The 19,992-nt window shown below is 43.0% G+C and overlaps 1 long non-coding RNA gene across 1 annotated transcript in view; it reads left to right on the plus strand.

Moving 5' to 3' along the window:
• Positions 1-2,906: 2,906 nt before the first annotated feature.
• LOC108804899 overlaps positions 2,907-19,992 on the plus strand; it is a 21,955-nt gene continuing 4,869 nt past the window's right edge. The window contains exon 1 of the long non-coding RNA XR_001942382.1: positions 2,907-3,087. This is a non-coding gene — a long non-coding RNA (uncharacterized LOC108804899). The remainder of the gene's footprint in view (positions 3,088-19,992) is intronic.

The raw sequence follows: 19,992 nt of genomic DNA on the forward strand, positions 1-19,992 counted from the left end.
CGGATGGTGAAAGGGGGGGGGGGAGGGTTTAATCCATGTTCGTTTTTTTCCCCCATCTGTGCCTCATTATGGGGATGTCCCTTCATTTCCTGTCCAAAAGCCATAAAAGGAAGTGAGAGAAAATCCCTGCTTATCAGCAGAATTAGCTTCTGCTCTATTCCTGTTCTGGTAACAACTCCAAATTGGAATCTCCCTACGGAGACGCAGACCTGAATAAAAAAAAACTGACGGGCTTAGATCCCTATCCACTCTATCCAAAAGTAAAACAGAAGTTCACCATTAAAAACTAAGAACTTCATTCAAAGATTTTCCAACCAGCTCCTTGGATCAGCTGATCAAGGGATTAGGGTTGCCACCTGTCCGGGATTCACCTGGACAGTTCGGGTTTTGAATGCTGTGTCCAGGTTTCATGGCAACAGAAACCCGGACACAAGATCTCAGGAAGACTGGCAACCAAAATTAAGATAGGGGCTACTGGACCCCCACTGAAAATAGTCTCAACTGTGATATTTATATATGAATGGGCGGAGTAATTTACATATGAATAAGCACCGACTCATTCTTCCCTAAAAAATGTCTGCGCGTCACTTGAGTGTTCGGGTTTCGCTTGAAGAAAAGGTGGCAACCCTACGAAGGGATGCCGGCCGAAAGGGTGCTGACACTGTGTGGCCAAAATTCTTACAGGTCCATTGAAGTGAATGGCACCGTAGCCATACTCCCCAGCTGCTATGCGATTGGCCGCACAAAAACCCATGGTACATCATTGCCTGCGTTCCGGTCAGGTCAGAAAGAATGCTGCAAGCACTATTTTTTCTGACCGGAACGCAGGCATTGTTGTGCTATTGTGTTCCCGTGCGGCCGATCGCATTGCAGTCGGAGGGCCCCACAACATAGTGAGCCAGCCGCAGTGTGTTCCGCCCACAATCGGGCCAGAACGCACTGTGTCTGGAGTGAAAGGGCCCTTAGTGGGAAAGTTCTTCATTCATCAGAACATTTGATCTCTGTATGATAGAGAAGCTCTCATCAGACTTCACAGCCTTCTCCTTCTGTATGAACCCGCCCCCATCCCTGCAAGGATACTATATATTGTAGAATATAACAATGTATGTAAATATATATACATATGTTTTGTCAACACTCTGAGCTCTAAATGTAACACTGCAAAAAGTAGGCCAAGATAAGCAAATAGAAAAGAAATCTGCCACCAGAGTTTTGTTCCGTCTCCTGTGATTTTGTTCTTCCCCAAAAGGCATTCTTATCCATTTTACTACATTTTCCAAAATGCACAAAGGAATAAAATTCAGTAGGGGGGAATTTATCAAAACTGGAGTCGGCAGAATCTGGAGCAATTGCCCATGGCAACCAATCAGCTTTTCTCTTTCATTTTCAAAGCTTTCAGTGGGGTCTGTTCACTGTAATGCAACGTGCTGCATTTTGCCATTCAAAACAATGCATTCTTTCCATATCACAGTGGGGGGAATTTATCAAAACTGGAGCAGATTGGCACTGCAGCCAATCAGCTTCTCTGTCTCATTCTCAAATCTTACCTGAGCAAACTGAAGAGAGATGCTGATTCTGTTTGCTCCAATCCCCCAATTTATCTAAAGCACATGTTAATGGATGCATTGTTTAGTAAATGAGTGTTTGATGTTTGATGACATTTTTTTGTTAAACCTGAACTCCCAAGATAAGCAAACATTGTCTAAATACAAGACAATGCTTATATAGGGAGAGAGCGCGTGTGCACACACACACGTGTGTGTTTTTGCTATCTCCCTATATAAATATACAAATATTCTATTTAACATAAACTGTATAAGACTTAACACAGATATTTACTTCCAATCATATTTTGTTTTGTCATTATGATTTAATAATTAGTCCGTAAGAGTTATGGACCTGGAGCCGCTCATGTTAAACTGCGTTGGTCTGTGGGATTAACAGACCTGGTCCCGCAGGTCCATGAGATTTACGGGCCTGGTCCGGCAGTGCGCTCCCACGCACTGCCCCGGAAGTCCGGTAATTTTTACGGGTTCGATGGAATGATAGAACACTGATCCCGCTACATTGCACTGTCTACTTTTTTTTAGAGCTTTATTGAAATGTGACATTTCATTCAGTTCTACAGGCACAACAGGGTTCATGCCGTACTTTTGTTCAGCGTTTTCATAATGTGGTGGTGTGAACCAAACCCATCCATGACATGGCAAATTGCCTTGTCTTCCATTGGTCAGCACAGCCCCAATGCATACGTTGTGTGAATGGGCCCTGCATGAGACCTAAAGGTGGCCATACACTTTACAACCCTCGCAAGACAAAAGTCTTGCGAGAGGGTTGTAAAGTAATAATAAAAACGTACAATCTGCCCATCTTCGACAGGCAGATCGTACTTGCGATCATTGACTTCCGATGACTGCAATGCTGAACGGGCAGTGTGCGTGTGCGCACACCGGCCCGTTCGGCAGTTATCTCTCGATCATGCTAAAAACCAGCCGAAAATTGTACGATTCTCGGCTGGTTTTCCAACATGCTCGAAATACAAAAGTCGTGCAACCGTACAGTAGAAACGGTCGCACGCCTTCCATACATTGCACGATTGTCGTACGATTGTGGGATTTCCCGCGTTTCTCGTACGATATTCGTGCAGTGTATGGGCACCTTTAATGACTGAGTCGAACACTTTACATGAAGAAAATTGGGCCAGTAAGGAGCTGAGCCGGGGAGGAGTCTAGATAAGCAGCTGGCCTTGGATGGGAGGCAGCCAGGCATGGCAGAGGGGGCTGTCAGCTCTTTATAGACACTACTGAGGACTGTTTATTAGGTGGGTGACGTACTGTAGTCGCCTTTCTTTTCAGTGTTAGTAGGAAGCTAGCGGCTCGAGGGTTAAATTGTGGCTGATTTAGGGTTAATGCGGCCCGTACTGCAGAGGGCTAGGTGTGTGTGCAGACCCAGAGAGGATGTGGGGGGAGGGAAGGAGGGAGAGAGGCCAATACATCACAGGAAGGAGGATCTCCAGACACAGGGAAAATAAGTCCAGCTCACAACACCCTGAAGACTGCACGTAACGGGAGATCGGCCTGCTTCGAGGTAGGCACATGGCCTCTAATATAGGATTTACAATGCTATGTTTATCCTCTGCCTGCATCGGTCTATAGGATGCTGATCACACTAGGCAGGAACACTTACTACACATCGCTGCAACTTCCACTTACTATCTGATCACTGTATAAAGATATAAACAAACTTCGCAAAGACTTCATTCAACTTTGACAGCATGTATGTCTGCAACACTTCCTAATACTGCCCATACAATCTGATTGTATAATGTATGTATGTTCTTTACGTTCCCTTTACACACGACAGTCTGATTGTATAATGTATGTATGTTCTCCTTTAAGAACACTACAAACATCACAACCTGACTACACACATCACAACCTGGCTGTACAATCTGTATGTTCTCCTTTTAAGATCACAACACATGACAACCTGACTGTATAATGTATGTATGTATGTATGTATGTTCTCCTTTTTAAGAGCATTACACACATGATGATCTTGATTGCACAGACTGTATGTTCTCCTTAAAGATCGCCACACACACACAACATTCTGATTGTACAGCCTGTACGTTCTCTTTTAGGATCACCAAACGCATGACACACTGACAGTACAATGTATGTATGTTCTCCTTAAGAGCCCATTCACACCAGGGTGGTTGTGGATCAGCGCGGTTACCGCGCTGATCTCAAAAGAGAGGTTTTGGGAGTTTTTAATTGCGTTTCAGTGCTGAAATGCAATAAAAAAATACCCCAAACCGTGTTAATCAGCGCACTTTCTCTGAAACCTGTATGGAAACCACGCTAAATAGCGCAGCAAAAATGGTGCGGGGGCAATTCGGATTGCGCGGTTGCATGAACGGTCCCCATAGCAATGTATGGGATTGATCATGTCGGCGAATCCACGCCCCAGTGTGAACGGGGTCTTAAGATCAATACAAGTAAAAGATGGACACCGGCACTCCAAAGCAAATCCAGTACATCTATTTATTCACATACTTGCTGCAAATGCAAAACACAAGATATGTAGTATATCTGCAAATGCAACGTAGATATACTACGTATCTTGTGTTTTGCATTTGCAGCAAGTACGTGAATAAATAGACGTACTGGATTTGCTTTGGAGTGCCGGTGTCCATCTTTTACTTATACTTTGGCAGAAGCTACCCGCTGACACCAGCTGCGCCCATTTCTTATCTCATGGAGCAGCGGTTCTGAGTGCAATGGGTACATGGACTGTATTAGGATCACTACACACACACGGCAATCTGATTGTACTATCTATCTGTGTTCTCTTTTAGGATCACCACATACATGCTAATCCGATTGTACAATCTCGTTTAGATCTACCAAAAACTATGTAGTGCGAGGGCCTGCCTGACTAGATACAAATTGATTGGATAGTTGAGTTGGGTCACCATATAACATAGTTTTGGTAAATCAAAAGACACATGATCAGATTGTAACATATGGGGGGGGACCTTTAGGCTGCATTCACACAGGGACTTATACTATAGTCGTGGACTCCTGCTGCAAGAATCTGTAGAATCCCACCTTTCCCTGTTCAGTTGCGGCCGCTGTGTCCGTTTGAATAAATGACAGGGTGACGGCGGCTTCATCTGTCAACAGTCCACATTTATTGGTCCATGGTATGATTACATGCATGTTTGGGATAGATGATTGTCCGTGGACACAGGTCCAGGAAGAATGCTCAGAACGCAGCATAAGTCCCCATGTGAATGAGCCCACACCAGTCATTCACATGAGCCCACACACTTAAAATGAGAGTTTTAGCATACAGACTGGTGTGCTGTATTGGGTCTGGAAGGGGGACGATGTGATGTATTGTTCCAATGCATCGCACTGGTTTAAAAAAATATTTTTAACTTTATTTGGAGTGAACATTGTGAACACTCCATTCAGGTCTCCTTACAGCAGTGCAGTGCGCTTGTCTGCGGCACTTTGACCTCCAGTGCACTGTGGGGGGAAAAATGCAGCGTGTCTACAGTTTTGTGTTTTTTTTTTGTTTTGTATTTTAATTCTTTGTTTAGGAAGAACAATAAGGTACAAACATGCACACCAAAACAGGTAGTGAAACATGACTGCCCAGTCATTCCCAGTATACAATATTTCTGTTAGATCCCCACCATAACAGCTTACTGTACAATGAGCGAGAAAAGGGCAAGGTAGATTGTATCGGCATTCATGCCCTTCCCAAGTTCTCTTTTATTATTGTTATTATTATACAGGATTTATATTGCGTCAACAATTTTTGCAGTGCTTTACAAAATGGAGGGAGAAAGAAAATGTGCCCCAGCAATGTGCGGTGTTGATCAAAAACTCCAGTCACTTTTATAGGTGTGCATGAGCCCTTAGATTTACCAAAACCACATTATATGAAGACAAACCTAAACAATCTATTCAATTTCTATCCAATCAGACAGGCCCTTGCTTTCCATTGGTTGTTGGTAGATCTAAAGAACGTTGTACAGTCAGATTGTATCGTGTACGACAAATGCTAGAGGGCTATAGTCACATAAGTCATAAACAATCTCTTCATTTAGACTGGCCTGCGATATTTAGTTTTTTTTTTTTACACATTACTACCCCTAGCCAGAGGGTGCAATGTAATGTTGTAGCTACATTAGGTGATTTTTTTTTTTTTTTTGGGGGGTTTACTTTTTTTGACTGACACAATGTTGCCTGTTGTTTTCTCCCCACAAAAAAAAAAAAAATGGAAATTATATTGTTTGTTTGCACCAAAATTTGACTAATTTTTACTGAAAATATACATTTGAATAACAGTAGCGCAAATATCTTGCAGCTTAAACAAATTTCAGCAAACACCGTTTTGTTCTAAAGGGTCTTTATTTAAAAAAAATATATAATGTTTAAAGTGCATGTCCATGTACAAAATGTGCGTTACAGCAGTGTAAAGGTTAATACAAAAAACCCTTTAGTTTCAGTTGGGAATGTGAAAGGATAAGTGCACTTATCCTTTTTGCCCATCACCCCTGACCTAAACGATCCCACCCTTCTCCTCCACAGATCTGCATTTATCAAGACACGAAGGGTGCAGTTCCCCTATTCCAGGGGTAGTGAATTAAAATACAAGGTCTGGTGAGTGAACTTTTTATTAAGTAGAGGTCTGAACAGAGCGGTCACCCAGTCAGTGTCCGTACTGCGGTCTGCCATTTAGGCTGCATTCACAATTCCCAGCTGCTGGTGTTTGTTCCCAGGCATACTGCTGATGTGCCGATCCCGGTGCATGGCATTGTTTATTTTACTGTTATTATTTTGTTTTTTTACTTATCACCAAGATAATCGGGCAACTTGCATTTTCAGGGAAAGACATTAGCAATACCACTGTTGTGTTTTTTTTTCTCTCAGCACGGGTTTCACATTGTGAGTTTCACTTCTGGTCAGGGTGTGCTCACATTGTGTAATAAGTATGACTTATTACACAGTAATAAGTCATGTGGTAGAATGCACTGCATTGGCTAGGGAAATCCAATAGAACAGAGTCACTATTCAAGTGCTCGTACGAGAACCAAGGGATGGGCCCAGAATAGAAGACTTCTGTGCTGTCTGTGTGGTGCCACATACGGGTGTAGTCCTGGCCGGGAGTGCGCATATAAGGGTGACTCCAGATGACCCTGCAAGGGAGAGGAGTCACCAATAGGCAAAATATTTACTGTCATGAACCTGAATTTTTTTTTTTTTTTGCAAAAACATCAGGCTGGAGACCACAAGCATGAATATGAGGTATACTTCCACATTTATATTTACTGCCGAAGGTTTAATAACACTTTAATTGTAAGACACATTTATATTACGGAGGATTTGTTCACTTATTTGAAGAAGAAAATATGTGCAAACAGATTGTTCATCTTACATAGTTACATAGTATTTGAGGTTGAATAAAGACACGGGTCCATTGAGTTCAACCTTTGTGAGCATGTATGTATGTGTGTATCTGTGTGTTCCAGGCATTAGGAGTACCCATACCCCTGCATGTTATGGTCTCTAAGGAAAGTATCTAAATGATCTTTGCTCCATACTTTCTGCTGATACTACTGCTTGTGGAAGGGAGTTTTCACAATTTTACCACTCTACCAGTAAAGAATCCCTTCACCCTTTGTGCCTAAGTTTTTTGTTTTTTTTCCCCTCCAATTTCAGGTGGTGGCCTCTTGTCGTCTTTAGTGAATTTACAGTAAAAAGTTTATTACTGATGTTGCTGTCACCTTTAAAAACTTTGTACATCAAAATCATGTCCCCTCTTAATCACCTTATTTCTAGAGTGTACAAGTTTACTTTTTGCAATCTTTCCTCATTGCGTATGTCCTCCAGCCCCTTTTTATTAGTCTTGTTGCCTTTCTCTGTACTCTCTCCAGTTCAAGGACAAGCGCTTACTACACAAGCTGAGATTCATGGGCATAGATGGAATGGAGTGTACATGGATAGAGAACTGGTTACAGGAACGTGTACAGAGAGTATCTGTAAATGGCACCTTTTCAGACTGGGCTAGTATCATGAGCGGTTTGCCTCAGGGTTCTGTGCTGGGACCCATGCTATTCAACCTATTTATTAACGACATCGGTGTGAATAGCAATGTTTCAGTGTTTGCTGATGATACGAAAATTGGGAGGGTAATAGAAATGGACCTAGACAGTATAGCATTACAGGAGGATCTGGATAAAATAGGGGAGTGGGCAAATATATGGCAGATGAGGTTTAATGTCGATAAATGTAAAGTAATTCACTTTGGGATTAAAAATAAGCAAATGGGTTATACAATTATGGGTATGCCACTAGGGAAGCCAGAAATGGAGAAAGATTTGGGCTCATTGTAGACCACAGATTGAATAGCTTGCAGTGCCAGGCTGCTGTAAGCAAAGCTAGTAGAGTCCTGTATTAAGAAGGGGATTTATTGCAGGGACAAGTCTATAATTTTGCCACTTTATAGATCACTAGTTCGGCCTCATCTGGAGTATGCGGTCCAGTTTTGGTCACCAGTCCACAGAAAGGACGTCCTTGAGCTGGAAAGAGTCCAGCGGAGGGCAACCAAACTCATTAGGGGGATGGAGGACCAGAACTATGAGACGAGGCTACTAAATTTAAACATGTTCACGTTGGAAGTAAGGAGATTAAGGGGGGACATGATTTTCATTTACAAAATGTTCAATGGTGATAGCAACATTAGTCACAAACTCTTTACGATTAACTCCATTACAAAAACTAGAGGCCACCACCTAAAATTGGTGGGGAAAAAATGTTGCGCGTTTTTACCGCGTTTCCAAGGGCTACCTGGTTGTATCCCAATGGATACGCACGGCAAATACGCCCCAAAGAAGCTCCTGTACTTCTTTGGACGTACGGCGTTTTGCAGCGCGTTCCTACGCGCTGTAAAACGCCCAGGTGGGAACCATGCCCATAGGCAATCATTGGTTTTCACATGTTGAGCGTTTTACAGAGCGTAGGAACACGCTGTAAAACGCCCAGGTGTGAACCAGGCCTTAAGAATGAGATGATACATGGACCTATACATACGCACACATCATCAATAGGTTGGACTTGATGGACTTATGTCTTTATTCATCCTCAAATACTATGTAACTATGACATTCTTTCTGTGGAAACAAAAAAAAAAATCCTGCTTTACGTATCAATTTTCTGTAACCTTCAATGGGGAAACTCTTATGGTCTTCAGTCTATTTTTGTTTTATTTAATAACGTGTTTTTTTTAAATAAATAGTGTGTAACTCCAGAGAATTTTTTTTTTTTATACTTTTGTTGTGCACATAAGTTACCTTTTTAAACAATGGTTGTCATAGGTTTGGATGCGTAAGATAAAAAAAAAAAATAGGTTAATTCATGCCGGTTACTACCTCCGGGGCTGCGACTCTCATAAAATGAAGGGATACTGTTGATTTAGCCTCCCTTGCCAGTACATCCCACCACCCTCTATTATCTTTTAGAATTCAGTATAGCACATGGTTCCACACAGTACTGCTTACATTGAAGAAGTAGACATTAGGTGCTGGATTCAAATAATCAGAAGATGGGTTAGAAAGTGTTAAATCAGAATGGATCAGATGAGGCTGTGCTCAACAAAAATGGGACATCCCTTAAACAAGGGGACTGAGAATCGAAGATTCGCGCATATAAAGTCCATTGAGGGCGCCAAACAAGACAGTCTGAGAGTCCAAAAACATAAACAGAATGTGGGAGACTGATGAACTAGTCTGATGGGTGCATGCTGTACTCAGATAATTTAACCACCTTCGTACCGGCGCAATTGTTTAATTTTTGAACACACATGCTAAACTCTGGGCGACAGCCCACTATAAACTGAATTTTGGGTCATGGGGAGGACATTAGTATGTGTCCTCCTGTGACCCTAAAGAACTATGGTATAAAAAAAGGTCACCCTATACTTCTTTTAAATCATCTCTGAATTGGTGCTGACACTGTCCTTCCTTGATGGAGGGTGTCTACAACACACACAGGGACTATAGGGAACAAAAGTAAAGTAGCCACCACTCCAAGCTCACTCCCATGATAGACTACAATCTCATGTTTAATTTACTAATTTGTATTGAGATTGTAGTCTATCACGGGAGTGAGCTTGGAGCGGTGGCTACTTTACAACACACACACACGGACCATGGGGAAGAAAAGTAGTCACCATCCAGAAGGAAGGATGGTGTCAGCACCAATTCAGAGATGATTTGAGGATCTACAGCTGAGTGATGCACAGATGAGGTAGTTTAATAGTTATGGTGCTCGAATGCATTTTTAAGATTTAACTCCTGAGTTTGTTGCCTTAATGGGGGCCTCCTTCGAGGCAGTCTCCTATGCTCAGTATCACTCCAGGCCATTGCAGCTCAACATTCTGGGTGTGTGGAACAAACAGTTTCAGTCCCTGGACCTCCCTAGTCACCTGTCCAGCCGTGTCAGACTTGTCTGGGCATGGTGGCTTCCCAACCCAGCACTGGAATTGGGAAAAGCCTTCCTCCCATTGGTCTGGAAGGTGCTCACAATGCATGCCAACCTGCCAACCTATCGTACTGGCGAGGAGTCCTGGAAAACATCGTTCAAGCGACCTAGTTGGTGAATCTTGACTTCAGATTAATATCCTGGCACTCGGGATGATTTGTCTGTCCCCTAACAGGGCCACCTGTCCAGGATTCAGTCTGACAATGCCATGGCTTACATCAACCATCAGGCAGATGTCACACCGCTCAAAGAGAAGCATACCTGATTCTGGCTTGGGCAGTACTTCACATCCTGGCCCTGTCCGCCAAGCACGTTCAAGGTGTGAATAATTGGCAGGCAAACTTCCTCTGGCCCTGGAGAATGGTCCCATAGTCACAAGTGGGGGACACTGGACGTGCACCTCCTGATGTCCAGGTTCAAAAACAAACATAAGGTCACCATAAGTATACATAGGGTTACCATAAGTACAAACATAAGGTCACAAAAAGTATATTTCCATAGCATTGCAGAGAGAGCACCAGAAATACTTTTTTTTTTTTTTTTTACAAATATCATCTGTAATCCTATGTACATCAATATTTGCAACTTGGTTAAGCCCCATTCACACTTGTTTTCAGACGATTTTAAGAAGGTTTTTTTTTTATGCACAGTTTTTAGGCTTCAAGTTATGGAAAGGAGGAGACAGTTGCTAGGAGCAAAGCTGCACAAGTAGCATAAGTTAAAGAGCCATTCAAGGATATTTTTTTCCCTCCCCCAATGTTAGTGTAAGGACTTACCTTAAATGATGTCTCTTAATCCGATCATCTTCTTCCTTACTGTTGTTTTCAGATGTCCCTCCAGCGCTGGTGCGGGTCTTCGTGCAGCGCTGATTCCTCTGTCCTCCTCTCCTTTGATGTCCCACGGAGTCTGTGCGGGTGTACGCTGCTCCATAGACTTACCTTGTGTCTCTCCTAGTCTCCTGGCCGAACATCTGAACTGCACATGCGCCCGCCCCAACATCCTTAGCGGCCGCCCGAGACTCTTCAGATGTTCGGACGGTAGCGCGCGCGAAGACGCACGTAAGTTTAAACCGGTTTCAAAAGGTTTTGTTTTTTTAAAGTTTTTGGATATATCTACTGCTTGCTAGCAGTTAATGTATGCAAAAACCGCTGAGGGTTTAATAACCCTTTAAGTATGATTTTCAGGCACTCCGACTGAAATCTTTTGTAACGTACCTGTGGGAGGAAGTTTGAAGTGGTACAAGGCTGAGGTTTAGGTTAGGCGATGTCAGGCAGGCAGAGTCGGCAACAAACTGGCAATCTGGTACAAAATCAGGATCCGGGAGAGTAGTCGAGAAACAGGCCCAGGTCTAACACAAACAGGCAGCGAGGTACAAAATCAGAAGGCAGAATAATAGTCAGGAAACAGGCCAAAGTCTTAATAATATCCAGCGATCACTCCAACAGCAACACACACAGGAACAAACCCAAATAAACTGGCTCAGAGCACAGGGAATGCTCAGTATTTGAAGGCTGGGCTGATTGCAGATTGATTGGAGCTGGTAACTAGGTGGAGATGGAGAGCCAAGAGAAAAACTGCTCTGTAAGCATGATCTGTAAGGAGAGCTGAATCTTTTCCCGGTAGCCAAAGACAATGCTACAGCACTACCACCTCAGAGACCCAGGTTCAACTCCCTATTGCTATAACACGGGTGCTGGGCAGGCAGGCACCTGACATCTATGGGCCTAAGGGCCCGTTCACACCAGATGCAGTGCGTTACAGCTCACTTTTTTTGTGGGGCATCTCTGAATTGGTGCTGACACTGTCCCTCCTTCTGGAGGGTGGCTACGTTTGTTCCCTCCGGCCTTAATGCGATCGGCTGCAAGGGATCACGAGGCACATTATGCCTGCGGTCCGGTGCGATCAAAATAGTGCTTGCAGCATTGTGGTTGGACCGGACCGCAGGCATAATGTGCCTTTGCGATCCCTTGCGGCTGGAGGGCGTGGCTTTGGTGCCATTCACTCCAATGGCCCGCCACGCCCCCTCATGCCCCACAAAAAAAAGTGAGCCGGCGGCAATGCGAGGCAGTACGTTCTGGCTAGAATCGGGCCGCGGCGCACTGCATCTCTTGTGAACGGGCCCTAAAGGTGTGTTACCCAAAAATGCTCATGTACTTTTGCAAGCGACACAACGTTCAGCCATGAATGTACACTCGAAAATAATGGGTTTCTTCATGTCGATCATTGTTTGGGAAACAACGATAGGTGTGCATGGGTCTAAGAAGCTTCCATGCATTATACCAAGTAACTTACTGTATATAAAAGGGAACATCCTCCTAGCAAGAAAACTTTAAGACTTTATAGGCCAACAAATCTATTCCTTTAAAATCTAGAAGGGTATATATTACATATGACCCAACAGAGATATATGTAACATATTCACTGAATACTGTCACCATACAAACACAAAAAGCACATTTGACCTTGTTTTTATAATAAGGTCCTTCCCAGAAGGTGAGCAGTGTTCTGGTTAAGTGAGGATTGCACAGAATCACAGAGGTGGATATACAGAGGTGGCTGGAAAAAGATTTAACACACAGTAGAAATTGTCTTGTGGGGAAGGAGCACTTGATTATTGTGATGAGAGACATATGGGACATTGAGGACAATATTGTTTTATTGTTATTTATATGAACTTTCACTGATAAGTGGGTTTAATAAGAGCATAATTATCCCTTAATTGCGCACAACATTTTGGCTTTGGGATCCATGTAATTGCACAAAAGTACTACATTTTATTTTGTTCTATTAAAGAACTCTGGCCATATAAAATCTCAATCTTTGCAGTGGGTTACCCCTGCACTGCAAGGGTTAAGTGCTCATTTTGTCTAGGGAGTTAAAATAAGTTATACCCGCCTGAACTGTGACTCAGATTGGTTTCTGCAGCCCGTCTCCTCCTCTGCTCCAGCGATGGAATGTCCCTCTGCATCCTCATGTCCTATACACTGTATAGGACATGATGACTCACTGGACCTCAGACTGCCAGAGCAGAGGGGAAGAGAGGCTCCAGGGGCCAGTCTAAGAGCAAGCTGGCTACAAGGATTGGGTGAATATAACTTTTTTATTCTATCACATAGACAAAAGAAGCATCCTTGCTGTGCAGGTTTAAGATTAGGATTTTAGTTGCCGTGAGTTCTTCTTTAGGGCCTGTTCACACGACCGTTTTGTGTGCTGACCGGCTCCGTACGCTCCTGCACTCAAAATGCATCCCAATGTATCCCTATGTGTTTTATGGGCTCCAGTTCTCACGTGCGCAGTCCGTTCAGTCAGCTACGACAGAAAAAATACTGCATGTCACATTTTGTCCGGTCAGGAAACGCAAACGCGTCCAAAACGCATCAAAAACGCACTGCACTGCAGCTAACATACTAACAGCCCCACTCCAGCTGAACGTGGCAAAAACGCACTGCATCAGTCTGCAGATCCGCACCTGATCAGGACCTGATATCATGTGAACAGGCCCTTAAACCCCCTTCCCATCCAGGCCATTTTTCAGTATTCAGCGCTGCGGTACTTTGATTGACGTTTATTCCGTCATACAACGCTGCACTGAAATACATTTTATACCATTTTTTTGGGGACAGATAGAGCTTTCGTTTGGTGGTATTTAATCACCACGGGGGTTTTATTTTTTACTATATTAAGGGAAGTACCGAATTTAAAAAAAAACAGTTTCCCCTATATTAAATGCTAAAATATTTTATTACCCAATTTTTTCATCTATGATTCTGAGGAAGGGGGCTTGCCCCTGAAACGCGTCAATCTTGGCTGACTGCGGTCGGTGGACAGTGATGTGACCGGAGACTACCGTGTTATATAGTCGGGGGGGATACCATGTGGGTTAACAGACAGTGTGGCCTCTCGTTTGTTGTTAAAGCCTGATCAAAACGTTTGTTTGTGAGTACTTTTATCCCTTGTTTTATTTATTGTAATAAACGATTTTACACACGGAGGTGGCGCTCTGTTCCCTTTTGTTTTCTGTGTACTGAAGTAAGTCTAACTCGCTTATTTGGACCTTTTTTTTCTACATTGGCTTTAGCCATTCCCACTGGTTCCCTTGCTCTCTGAAGGTGCTGACTGTAATTTGTCATTCTACACTAGACTCCAAACGTGGATCTTTTCTCTGCTGCTGAACAATGCTTGTTTCACATGCTTCTATCATGCAAGTAGAGATAACAAGGCTGCTAACATGTTAAAGGTGCACAAACCCTATTGAAAGGTGTACCACCGCATGTGGAAGGCCTTTTTGAGGTGGTGCAAGTCTGAGTTAACCCTCAGCCCCTGTTTCATGGGTTCTATGCTTTCTTCATTTGGGTATGCATCAGCACTTGGCACTGGGTACCATTAAAAAAGATATATGGGGTCAGTGGTTTTCCCCATAATTCTCTTTAGGGTCACTGGAGGATATATACTAACCTCCTCCAGTGACCCAAAGCTCAGTATATAACTGACTACAGCTTGCAGTATACTGAGACCTCCAAAGCCGGGACGGATCCTGACAATGCTGTCGAGATCCACCCAGCTGCATGAGTGACAGTTCACTCTCCCTATCTAGAGGCAGAGCCAGCTGTACCCGCCCCTCTCCCCCATCTGTTCCTCCAGTCAGCACTGGAGGAGAGGTGAGGGAATCCCTGTGGGGAGCCGTGACGGATAGTCACGGCTCTCTGCAGGGACAGGATCGAGAAGTGAGCGAGCGACAGTATGTGTTCGCACTTCCCGATCTACAGAGCCGACGTGTGACGGTTTCATTGTCGCACGTCGGCTCAAACTTTTTCACTCACCTCATAGTTCTCCTTAAGTACCAGGATCCTGCAGCCCTTGGTCTCTTTCCTTGGTTCAAACCGTCTTCTGGAGTATAAACCACATCATTCCTCCTCTCAAGATTCCACTGGCCACATTTTAATTTGGTTCTTTCTACTTTCCAAAGGCCTTCCTTTGGTCCCTGATCTGTCCCGTGTTTATGAAGAGCCTTTTCTTGACCTTCATAGAGATAAAATTGTCATCTTTTCACCTTTTTTTTTTGTCCATCGCTTTTTCATCTGAAGGAGATTGCAATACACCCCTTATATGTGCTGATAACGGTTAGGCTTTTGCCTGACCCTATCTTTTTTTTTGGGGGGGGGGCTGCTTTTGGATGTCTCATCAGTGTATTACTGGAGTGCAAAAAAAATCCTTGCCTTACTCTTAAGCAAGACATCCAAAATACTCACCCATAAATGAATAGTTTTGTATATAGAAATGGTCTCCTAGGCGGTCAATGTGCAGGAGGAATGCTGAAACAGCAGACTGTGTTGTGCATGCACAGCAAGCAAGGGGTAGAGTGTTGATGCTAGATAAATAAGATAGGACATCTGTATTATAGTGATAAAGGTTTTAGATGGTATTTATTACCTTCTGGGCACCCTGGCATAAAATATTTTCCAGGTTCCACTTTAAAGGGCCTATGCTATTAAGCATATTCTGTTCCTACACTCGGCAGTAATTAGGCAAGTATATGGTTTTCTATTCATTTATTTAACCTCGCCAAAAGTCCTTTTTAAATGTATTCTTAACAGAGTTCATCTATGAGCGTCTTGCTTGACCTTTGATTTTGCAAGTGGCACTATTTTGTCATAACATTGTCATTGCATGCAATGTCCAGCAATTATTAAAGTATTGGCTCATGCACATGGCAATAGAGGGCCATACGCCGTAAAATCCGATTTGTACAGGTAGCTGTGGGCAATATCTGTGACTTCTGGGTGCAGAAATATGGCCATTTTTTTTACAGTGCACAGCACCCTGTGCATAAGCCCCTTTTTTTTTACCATTGATTTTGACAGTTTATACATTTTTCATTAAAGATATGACCTTGTAAAAATATTAGTTAGAAAACTATCTGCGCTCTCTATACATTTTTTGCTTGTACTGCAATCATATTCTCTATTGGCTGATAATTCAGTCCACAGCAAATACCAATGATGCTGTTATCCTCTCATCTTTCTGTGCGCTTCCCTTTTCTGTTTCGATTGTCACTATTGGTTGTGAGGGCAGCTGTTTGGTGATATGGCACAGAGGTCACTAACTCTAGATTATGCAAAATGAAACCACAATACAAGTAAAGAGTTTGATAAACCCAAGCTAAAGTGTACCTGTGCCCAGACTATTTACATCTTTTTAAAAAGCATTAAAAAGAGCTTTTATGGCCTGAGGTGGAAAAGCTAGTTAGGCTCATGTTTGTAAGGATCAATCCTATGTTCAAGACTCCTTTTTCCAGTCTTACAAGACTTCCCCTTTTTTGCAATGTCTAGGGGAGTGTACTATTTTTTTATGTGTGTGTGTATTAGAAAGAGAAATAATGTCACCAGCACTCCAAAATGTAATCAAGCAATAGTCCATTTATTGGCACATTGCCATTCAAATGCATTTTGCATTTGAATGGCAATGTGCCAATAAATGAACTATTGCTTGATTACATTTTGGAGTGCTGGTGACGTTATTTCTCTTTCTGATTCTATCACGGTGCCATCCGTGGTCACTACAAGCACCCACCCGGCCACACGGGTCTTTTTCTTTTCGGTAAGGAGTGCAGCGAGATCTCTTGACTTTTGTATGTGTGAATTAGGCCCCATTCACACCTAAGTTTAGGTGCGATTAGGGATTCCTGCATCAGGAACTTGCGTTTTTCCCGCAGTAGGAATCCCTAATGTGGTGTTTACAAGCGGCAACTGTCACCCATTCAAGTTAATGATCAGGTGACAGCCTCTGCATGTAATTGCCTGCACACCTCATGTAATGGTATGTGATATGATTTACATGCTGGTAGGAATCAATCACTATCCCTGGATGCACGATCGATCTAGGGATAGTGATTGATTCCTAACCGCATGTAATCATAAACCCATACCATTTTATATGCGGTGTGCAGGCAATTACATGCAGAGGCTGTCACCTGATCATTAACTTGAATAGGTGACAGTTACTGCTTGTAAACGCCACATTGGGGATTCCTGTGCAGGAAAGCGCAAATTCCTGACACAGGAATCTCTAATCGCACCTAAACTTACTGGTGTGAATGGGGCCTTATTGTGTGTATGTTACATAGTATTTGAGGTTGAATAAAGACACCAAAGGTCCATAAAGTTCAACCTTTGTGCATGCATGCGTGTGTGTAAATGAGTCCCTGTGTGGTCTAGTATTTAAGAGTACCTGTACCCCTGTATGTCGTCTCTGAGGACGGCGTCTCATGATACCGCCAGCTGTAGCTCGCGGTATACTGAGCTTAGGGTGACGGGAGGACGCTAGTTTGTGTCCTCCCGTTACCCTAAGGAGAACTATGGGGAAAACCCCTGACCCCATAGTTCTCCTTTTAAAGATGACTTTGTAGTCTTCATGTTCGTTTTAGGCATTGGTTCTGGTGACTCCCCTGACGACCGGGGATTGCCCTCACTTTCGAAGGATTTCCTATTACTTACTGTTGAGACTCTCAGACCGTAACTGAGTGGAAATCTCCCCAATTTTACACAGATGGGGGGAGGGGGTGAGAAGAGAGAGAATCTGACAGGGGTTATAGGCCTCTTTTTTTTCTTTTTTCCAAAACTAAAAAAACAAGTTCTGGGTTAAGTTCTACTTCAAGTGTTGCTCCATATTACCTTTTTAGTGCCTCTTTTTGTCTCATGGTTCAAGTTGTAAATCAGCTTGCCAGTGAGATTCTTAGCCAGTCACGCAATGGTTGTATATTGGGTGATCCATAGGAACGATTTTTAATATAGTGACTTATACGTAAGCAGTTACTAATAAGCTGACAACACTAACATTGTTAGGTTTTATCCAAAACTTCAAAAATTATGGATTAGGTCTCCAACTGGTCTGAAAGTCTAAGTTGAAATGTATGAGGGAGTTGATGGGACTATGTTGACATTAGCTGAGATATCTATCTGCATGTTGATGCATCGATGTCGAGATCCGCCCAGCTGCGCGAGTGACAGCTGGCTCTGCCTATCTAGAGGCAGAGCCAGCTGTACCCGCACCCTCCCCCAAATGGCTTGGCCAGCTGATTTTCCGTAGGGCTTGGCAGCGAAAGGGTTAATGGGCAAAGAACAGAGAGGTAATTGTAATGGGTGATTTCAATGCTTGAATTGGCACTAAGACGACAGTATATGTGGACCCTTGGAAAATGACAAAATGAACGGAAGTGGAATAAAAGTGATCAGAAGAATATGGCGATGAGCAAAAGCTAAATATTTGTATCATTTATACCATGAAATACACAAAAGAGATAACAAACATGGAAAACATACATATGATATAAAAAAAACAAAAACCAATTTGTTTTGCTGGAAATGGAATTGAAAATAAAGGAAAGGTGTTAACCACAGAGATAAAGATACACAGCACATGAAAAGAATACATGGAAAAACTAAATGGAAGTGGAAACCCCCAAAAAGGATGTCCCACAACCTGAGGCTGTAGAGATAACAAATTTTATGAGCTAATAAAAGCATTACAAAGCTTGGGTAACAATGCTACAGACATTAATGAAATGCCAATCAAATACATTAAAAGAGCAGGAAACAAGGTAAAAAAAAAAAAGTTTGCTCAGATTAAGACATTAGCCCTGATACCACATGTGATTAAGGTTTTATCAAAAGTAGACTACCACCACATACGTTCAGAACTTCAAGACAAAATCCGTTCATTGAAATATATGGCTTTCAGCTAAAAGTCCGCAGAAGCATCATCACACTGAAAACCCTGCTAGCAAATTGCATCAACAAGCATCAGGAAAACTTATCTGTGCTTTTATTGACTGAATTTATTGAGTGAATTTGATTGAGTCGAGCATGACATCCTAGGAACACATGTTCATAGGAACATTCTTGCAACGTGATGTATGTGAAAGATGTCATAACCAATATCTATAACATCAAGTGTTTATAAAGATCGATACCAAACATGAACGTATGACAACCGTAGTAAAAGGTGTTTGTCCCCGCTCCTATATAGACAAATCTTTTTGTAAATAGGTAGTTAATAGGTGTTAGATTAGGTGTTAATAGGCAAGGTATTTGTAAATATGTTGGAATTCCACCATATATTATATATAATGTATGTATAAAAATTGCCATGAACGGTTCATATGTTGCATGCAGGTAAACATTCTTTTAATTTACAGCAGCAAATGTGTGACTGACTCCTTACAAAATGGTTATAAATGTGCAGCAGTACCCTCAAAAATGAATAGTCAAATTATATATATGGTAAGAAACAAGAAACCTTCTCCATGGCCATGCTAGGGACTACACATTTTTCTCAACACCACACCAGTCCTACTCACGACTGGATTATTTCCTGCTGCGACAGTCTGACTTGCATAGGGTGGTGGCCATCTCGATAGAGATCTGCACGATATCAGATCACTCCCCAGTGGCCATGGAGATCCGACTCGGTGGCGACACTTTCCGGACATGGCAATGGCGGCTTAATGAGTCTATGCTACAGGACGAAGGGGTCAGGGCGGTGCTAGAGACAGAAATACGTACTTATTTTGAGACTAACCAGACTCCGGAGGCGAGACCTCTTTCAGTGTGGGAAGCTCACAAATGTGTGCTCCGGGGTCTTTTGATTTCCCAGGTCTCCCGACTCAAGAAGCTCCGATTAGCCACTATAGTAGACTTGACCAGCCGCATCCGGGTCCTAGAGCAAAGCCACAAACGGTCCCTAGCCCAGTCAACTCTGTCAGAACTCTTGACCCTCCGAGAACAACTGCAGGCCTTTATCCTGGATAAGGTGAAAGCTTGCCATGCCTGGCTGCGCCAACACTTCTACGAATGGTAACAAACCAGGTAGTCTTTTAGCAAGAGCCCTTAGGGAGAATCGTCCCCGTACCGCGGTGCCTCAGGTGTGCTCCAGTTCG

The sequence above is a fragment of the Nanorana parkeri genome, unplaced genomic scaffold (assembly GCF_000935625.1).
Source record: "Nanorana parkeri isolate BGI_ZX_2015 unplaced genomic scaffold, ASM93562v1 scaffold77, whole genome shotgun sequence".
In the NCBI taxonomy this organism is placed as follows: Eukaryota; Metazoa; Chordata; class Amphibia; order Anura; family Dicroglossidae; genus Nanorana; species Nanorana parkeri.